Raw genomic sequence first — 8,312 nt, forward strand, 5'->3', positions numbered from 1 at the left:
ATTTATCCCCGGGATGCAAGGGTGGTTCAACATTTGCAAATCAATCAATGTGGTAGAACACATTAATAAGAGGAGAGAGAAGAACCATATGGTCCTCTCAATTGATGCAGAAAAAGTATTTGACAAAATACAGCATCCTTTCCTGATTAAAACTCTTCAGAGTATAGGAATAGAAGGAACATTCTTCCAGTTCATAAAATCCATCTATGAAAAATGCACAGTGAATATGATCCTTAACGGGGAAAAGCTGAGAGCCTTTCCCTTAAGATCAGGAAGACGTCAAGGATTCCCACTCTCACCACTATTGTTCAACATAGTACTAGAAGTCCTAGCCTCAGCAATCAGACAACAAAAAGAAATAAAAGGTATTCAAATTGGCAGAGAAGTCAAACTCTCTCTTTTCGCAGATGACATGATATTTTATGTGGAAAATCCAAAATACTCCACCCCTAAATTACTAGAACTCATACAGCAATTCAGTAATGTAGCAGGATACAAAATCAATGCACAGAAATCAGTTGCTTTCTTATACACTAACAATGCAACTGTAGAAAGAGAAATTAAAGAAACAATTCCGTTTACAATAGCACCAAAAACCATAAGATACCTTGGAATAAACCTAACCATGAGTTAAAGGATCTATACTCTAGGAACTACAGAACACTCATGAAAGAAATTGAAGAAGACACAGAAAGATGGAAAAATATTCCATGCTCATGGATTGGAAGAATAAACATTGTTAAAATGTCTATGCTACCCAGAGCAATCTATACCTTCAAATGCCATCCTGATCAAAATTCCAATGACGTTTTTCAAAGTGCTGGGACAAACAATCCTAAAATTGGTATGGAATCAGAAAAGACCCCGAATCACCAAGGAAATGTTGAAAAAGAAAAACAAAGCTGGGGGCATCACATTGCCCGATTTCAAGCTATATTACAAAGCAGTGATCACCAACACAGCATGGTACTGGCACAAAAACAGACATATAAACCAATGGAGCAGAATAGAGAACCCAGATATGGACCCTCAGCTCTATGGTCAAATAATCTTCAACAAAGCAGGAAAAAACACGCAATGGAAAAAACACAGTCTCTTCAATAAATGGTGCTGGGAAAATTGGACAGCCATATGCAAAAGAATGAAACTCGACCATTCTCTAACACCATACACAAAGATAAACTCAAAATGGATGAAAGACCTCAATGTAAGACAGGAATCCATCAAAATCCTAGAGGAGAACATAGGCAGTAACCTCTCTGACATTGGCCACAGCAACTTCTTTCAAGATACATCTCCAAAAGCTAGTGAAACAAAAACAAAAATGAACTTTTGGGACTTCATCAAGATAAAAATCTTCTGCATAGCAAAGGAAACAGTCAACAAAACAAATAGGCAACCCACAGAATGGGAGAAGATATTTGCAAATGACACTAGAGATAAAGGGCTGGTATCCAAGATCTATAAAGAACTTCTCAAACTCAACACCCAAAAAACAAATAATCAAGTCAAAAGATGGGCAGAAGACATGAACAGACACTTCTCTGAAGAAGACATACAAATGGCTGACACATGAAAAAATGTTCATCATCATTAGCCATCAGGGAAATTCAAATCAAAACCACATTGAGATACCACCTTACACCAGTTAGAATGGCAAAAATGGACAGGGAAAGAAATAACAAATGTTGGAGAGGTTGTGGAGAAAGGGAAACCCTCTTACACTCTTGGTGAGAATGCAAGTTGGTACAGCCACTTTGGAAAACAGTGTGGAGGTGCCTCAAAAAATTAAAAATAGAGCTACCCTATGACCCAGCAATTGCACTACTGGGTATATACCCCAAAGACACAGATGTAGTGAAAAGAAGGGCCTTATGCATCCCAGTGTTCATAGAAGCAATGTCCACAATAGCCAAACTGTGGAAAGAGCTGAGATGCCCTTCAACAGAAAAATGGATAAAGAAGATGTGGTCCATATATACAATGGAATATTACTCAGCCATCAGAAAGGATGAATACCCAACTTTTGCATCAACATGGATGGGACTGAGGAGATTATGCTAAGTGAAATAAGTCAAGCAGAGAAAGCCAATTGTCTTATGGTTTCACTTATTTGTGGAACATAAGGAATAGCATGGAGGACATTAGGAGAAGGAAGGGAAAAATGAAGGGGGGGGAATCAGAGGGAGAGATGAACCATGAGAGACTATGGACTCTGAGAAACAAACAGGGTTTTAGAGGGGAGGTGGGTGGGGGGATGGGTTAGCCCAGTGATGGGTATTAAGGAGGGCACGTACTGCATGGAGCACTGGGTGTTATACGAAAACAGTGGATCACCACATCAAAAACTAATGATGAGAACACATACTACACTTGATCTTAGCCAAAAGGCCAAGAAGCGATCTATGTTAAGAAAAAAAAAAAGAAGAAGAAGGTAGCAGGAGGGGAAGAATGAAGGGGGGGAAATCGGAGGGGTAGACAAACCATGAGAGACGATGGACTCTGAAAAACAAACTGAGGGTTCTAGAGGGGAGGGGGGTGGGAGAATGGGTTAGCCTGGTGATGGGTATTGAGGAGGGCACGTTCTGCATGGAGCACTGGGTGTTATGCACAAACAATGAATCATGGAACACTACATCAAAAACTAATGATGTAATGTATGGTGATTAACATAACAATAAAAAATTTTAAAAAAAAGAAAAGAAAAGAAGAAGATAGCAGGAGGGGAAGGATGAAGGGGGGGAAATCGGAGGCGGAGACGAACCATGAGTGACGATGGACTCTGAAAAACAGACTGAGGGTTCTAGAGGGGAGGGTGGTGGGAGGATGGGTTAGCCTGGTGATGGGTATTGGGGAGGGCACATTCTGCATGGAACACTGGGTGTTATACGCAAACAATGAATCATGGAACACTACATCAAAAACTAATGATGTAATGTATGGTGATTAACATAACAACAAAAAATTTAAAAAAAAAACTAATGATGTATTGTATTGTGACTAACATAATAAAATTTAAAAATTAAAAAAAAAATAACTATGAGAGAAGGGTAGGTTCCATGCCAAGCCATAAAAATCCAAGTAAGCAGAAGACAGGATTTTCCCTCTATATCTTTAGGGCTTGTGTCTTTGGGTTTGGATTCTCCCTTGTGATTAGAAATCCCAATTATGACACTGAGATCATCCACAGCTGCAGCTTTTGCTTTAACTCTGGTTGAATTAGTCCTGGGACGGTCCCTCATAGGTTGGAGGTTGGGTCACCTGTGTCTCTCCAGAATTTGACTTTCAGGCTTTGGGGGTGGGTCTTTTATTTTTTTGTTTGTTTGTTTGTTTTTGTATTTGCTAAATTTTTTTTGTTTTTAAATTTTTTTTATTATTATGTTCAATTAGCCAGCATATAGTACATCATTAGTTTTTGATGTAGTGTTCAATGATTCATTAGTTGTGTATAACACCCAGGGCTCATTGGGGGTCTTTTAAAAGGTTAAGCATTTGGGGATTCTTGTAAATACTGGCTAGTTAACTCACATCCATAGGTTGTGTAATAGCTCAGAACCAGTATTAAACACTCTCAACAGCCAGTCAGCCCCTTTTCCTCCCTCCTGCCCTACAGTCTTTTAAAATATTTTTAATCTTAAGGCATGTAAAGTTTCAAATTTCGGTTTCTAATTCTCTATTACCCGCCACGGATTTGACCCTGTGAATTGTCACTCTGGCAGATGTCCCCAGTGGCCAGTACCAGCTGCTTCCCTCTCCAGGGTGTCCCAATCCACCTCACTGGGTTTGGGGTCATCCTCCACTAGCCCAGTGGTGGCAGGATTAGGACTGGCCCCTAGGCCCAAGAGTATAGAATCAGTGCCTTGGCATGTTGGTAAACCTCGACACTGATCAGTGCCCACGCCACTTTTATGAGTGTTTCACATTTAGTGGGGAGCTTACTAATTTTTTGGACATTTTTGTTGGTGCAGGCAGCAGGTATTCAGGTCATTTGTATTAGGCCATTAGATTTTGTGCCACTACACACCAAGAGTGGGACCCATGATACCCCATAGTGTCAAGGGACAAGGTGCCACAGCAGCAAGGTATGCAGTGACAGAAGGACCAAAGGCCTCAGTCACTCTTGCCTTTTCGAGGGGCCATGACTTTCCCAGTGTGGGCATTCCTATCATCCAGGTTAGAATTCAGAGTCCTAGTGCCTCCCACAAGCAAAGCCAATCAGGTCAGGAGAGTCTCCCTCTCCTCTTAGGGGCAATGCACATTTCTCTGGTCCCACACTTGGGCAACTTGTGCAACTCACATGTTCCCCTCTGTTAACTAAAGGCAATAGGACCTTGCCAAAATCTTAGCCAGTTGTCCCTAACAGTCAGTAGCTGGGTCTGTGATAAAAGCTGGGAATCACACTCAAAGTCTAACACCCACTGCAGGTACCCCCTGGACATTAATAAATGGAAAACACATCTATAGCCCCTCAAACCAGCTGCAATTAGCAATACCCTTAAAGTTTGAGAGAATTCTGGTTGCTTTTTTTGGAGCTTGCACTTTTGGGATGGGAACTTGGGGCAGCCCTCTGAATAGACAGCATGCAGTTGGACTCCTCCCCAATGGATTACCCACCTGAGAAAGCCATTTGCAGCTAAAATACATTCCTCATTATCAAAGGCAAACTGACTCAATCCATCCTGCTTGTGAAGCCAATTGTGACTTTGTTAAATTAACATTTGTTAGTAGAGCCCCAGGTAGGCTGGTGAGCCTCAGTTTAAGAAAAAACTATAGGGAATTGAAATAGAGAGGTTTACTACTCCTAGGTCTTGGTGGTTGGCGGTGAGGAATTAGTAGGCTATTTCTTTTGTTTCTGCAGGATTTTTAATTTTCTTCCTCTTACTTCCTTCTTTCCCATCACTGCCAGGTCTCCAGGGGGTGCCTCCCTTCTCTATATATCTGATTCTCCACCAGAAGCTGTGCTTCTCCAACCAAGGCTGCTACTCTGCCTCATTTTCAAGCCCCCTCCCTTGAGTTTCGTGCTGTGTGTGGCCAAATCCCAGTCTGTATTTGGTTGTTTGTTTGTTTGTTTTTAAGATTTTATTTATTTATTTGAGAGAGAGCGAGCACAAGCAGGGGGAGGCAGAGGGGCAAAGGGAGAGGGAGAAGCAGACACCCCATTGAGCAGGGAGCTCGACATGGGGCTCAATCCCAGGACCCTGGAATCACAGCTGAGCCGAAGGCAGACGCTTAACTGACTGAGCCACCCAGATGCCCCCTGTACTTGGTATTTTAACACTCAGTGTTGGACATTCTGTTTCCAAGGGGGATTTTATCTGAGATTCATCTAGTTGTTCCTTGTCTCTCTGCTGCTTTCCACAAAGTCTCTTAGGCCTCCCCCTCTATGGCTTTCCACACCCACAGACTAACTGATTTCCAGTTCTGGCTGTCACATTTACTAACTTGGAGAAATTACTTGACCACTGTAAGGCTCAATTTTTCATCTGAAAATACATCCCAGCACAGAGCACAGTGCTGGTGTTTGACTGGTGGCTGTTGCAGTTCTTGGCCTGGAAAGTAAAGGTTAAAAGAAAGCATGAAGCTATTTACATGGAACTGCTAGCCTTGTAGAGCTGGCCAATAACCCGCCTCCCTTAAGAGGGAAGCCAGCTCTTCTCCAGCTGCCTTAATCTACTCCCCATTGCAGTAATAGAAAACCCCAAAGGACAAAATATCCAAGTGCTTGTTGGGGACATAGTTGCACCAACCTCATACCTCCCCAAACATCTTCATCTTCCCACACAAGTATAACCAATACCCAGCAAATAAGGAGAGTACCGTTGCCTCAGTGGTTTCCAGTATCTCATTAGTGTTTTCCTTTACCTGAATGGATGGTAAAAGTGTCATTAGGAGGGAATCATTTAGACATGTAAAAACCATAATTTTAGGCAGAGCCAGCTATTTAGTAAACCTCATTTCAGATATTTGACAAAACAATAATATTGAATTCATGGAGCTGATGAGAAGTGTTCAGCTAAATGGTGTAGCCTTTTTTCCCAGGTCTGGATCTGGCCAGCAAAATGCCTTCTCCTAGAACTATGAAGACTCACCTGCCTGTTCAGTTGCTGCCACCTTCCTTCTGGAAAGAAAATTCAAAGGTAGGAAAAGCCAACTTTTCAAACCCAGTTTTGGTCAGTATGGATAGATAATGTGTCCATCTAAATAGAAAAAATCAAAGATATTGAAAAATAAATAATCAATGGAGGTATAGGGCAAATGGTGGCATTACTCCCACATTCCCACAAACTCCATGCTGTATCCAGCTTTCCTTCAAAATATTATTTATGGGTACATACTAGGATGTTTTCAGACAAAATCATTTTAGTTGGTTGCCAATTAAGCCATAGCCAAAGGGAGAAATTGGTGAAACAAAGCACATATTTCCTGAAGAAGGCTATTATCTTAGTTCAAATCATCTAAGAAACAAAAGCCAAGGCCAAGGAAGACATAAAAGGGATTTATTTAGGGAAAACCTGTGGAGAGAAAGGTAGAGCAAGGCAAAGGAGGATAATAGTACATTGGCCACCCTTAGAGCATATTTCATGGAGCAAGCACCCAGGAACTATTACACTTCTATGTCCTCCATTTCCAAGATTTTTCATTTATTTTGACTCTTCCAAATTCAGGTTCAATGTGCAATGTACGTCAAATATACTGGTGTTTCTTTTTGATATATGCTTAATCAGTGAGTCTTAAAGTGAAATATTGACTTATAAATTTGCCATGAAAAGTGTAGCCATTCAGCAGAATCAAATGCTTATATCAGCTAGACCAGCATGTCTTCTCTCTGTGAACAAGCTGCTTTAGAAACCCAGACTGAACCCTTACCAAGGAAACCATAGGGGTCAAGTCTGTTAGCCAAAACACTCTCTCCTCCGTGCAGTGCTCAGATACACAGTGCAAGTAATTGTTTTTTACTGTCTTTTTTCTGGGCTTCTCTGAGTCACCAGCTCTTCATCTTGACCATCTCCAAATAAGGTACAGTACAACTGAATAGGATTCCATATATCAAAATGCTATCCCATTCCTGATCTGCTTCCCTGGGATTACATCTAGGTCACCTTCATTTGTGAAAACTTCCTGCTTTATACCCACAGATAGATAACTTCACTCATATGTGACTGTTGCTGCTCAAGAAGCAATATTATTTCCAAATGCTATTGTAGACTCAATGTCAGAAGACAAAATAACATCTTGTTAGTCATCATACTAGCACCTTCTTTTTGTAAAATCAGGCCTTGTAAAATGTAAAAATCTCAATGACAGCACCTCCCTTTATCTGCTCAAAATTGTGTATTATTTGAGTAGGATGGGACCTTAAAGAGCTTAGCCCAAGATTTTCATTTTATGATGCAGTGATAAGCTAAATAATCATCCCCTAAAGATATCCATGTCCTAATAACCAAAAACTGAATGCTACCTTATATAGTAAAATGGGCTTTGCAGATGTGATTAAGTTGGGGATCTTGAGATGGAAGATTATCCTGGTTTATCTAGGTGGACCCTAAATATCATCACAAGGATCCTTATAAGAGGGAGACAAGAAGATCAGAGGAAGAAGTAGGAGATGTGATAAGTGAAGCCAGGGACTGGGTCAAGAGCCGAGGAATACAGGTGGCTTTGAGATGCTAGCAACAGCAAGGGAAGGGATTCTCCCCTAACATCACCAAAGGGACCAGCCCTGCCAACAGCTTGACCTGAGCCTAGTGAAATCAAGCCTCCAGAACCATAAAAGAATAATTTTCTTATTGTTTTCAGGCACTCCATCTGTGGGAATTTGTTACAGCCACCACAGGGGACTCACACAGATGGATCAGCAGAAAATGTATTGGACATTAGGTCACACACAGTCATCTGACTCTCGCCATAAGCACACTGAATATGTTTCCTGCCTAGCCCAGACTGCTCCTTCATAATTACTCAGTCTTACAGAAAGACAATAACTAACCAACACAAGCATTAAGAAATACATTTACAGGAGCACCTGGGTGGCTCAGTTGGTTAAGTCTGCCTTCAGTTCAGGTCATGATCTCAGATCCTGGGATCAAGCCCCACATCCGGCTCCCTGCTCAGCAGGTAGTCTGCTTCTCCCTCTGCCTCTTCCTCCCCCTGCTTCTGCTCTCTCTCTCTCTCAAATAAATAAAACCAAAAAAATAAAAAGAAGAAGAAGGAGAAAAGAAAGAAAGAAAGAAAGAAAGAAAGAAAGAAAGAAAGAAAGAAAGAAAGAAGAAAGAAAGAAAGAAAGAAAGAAAGAAAGAAAGAAAGAAAGAAAG

At 41.2% G+C, this 8,312-nt stretch overlaps 2 pseudogenes; one reads left to right on the top strand and one right to left on the bottom strand.

Annotated features, from left to right (window-relative positions):
• The window catches only part of LOC110572024, a 31,756-nt pseudogene that overhangs the window by 19,308 nt on the left and 4,136 nt on the right, over positions 1–8,312 (top strand).
• On the bottom strand, positions 2,308–2,403 carry LOC123326139 (annotated as a pseudogene).

This window comes from Neomonachus schauinslandi, chromosome 10, assembly GCF_002201575.2.
Source record: "Neomonachus schauinslandi chromosome 10, ASM220157v2, whole genome shotgun sequence".
NCBI classification, from domain to species: Eukaryota; Metazoa; Chordata; class Mammalia; order Carnivora; family Phocidae; genus Neomonachus; species Neomonachus schauinslandi.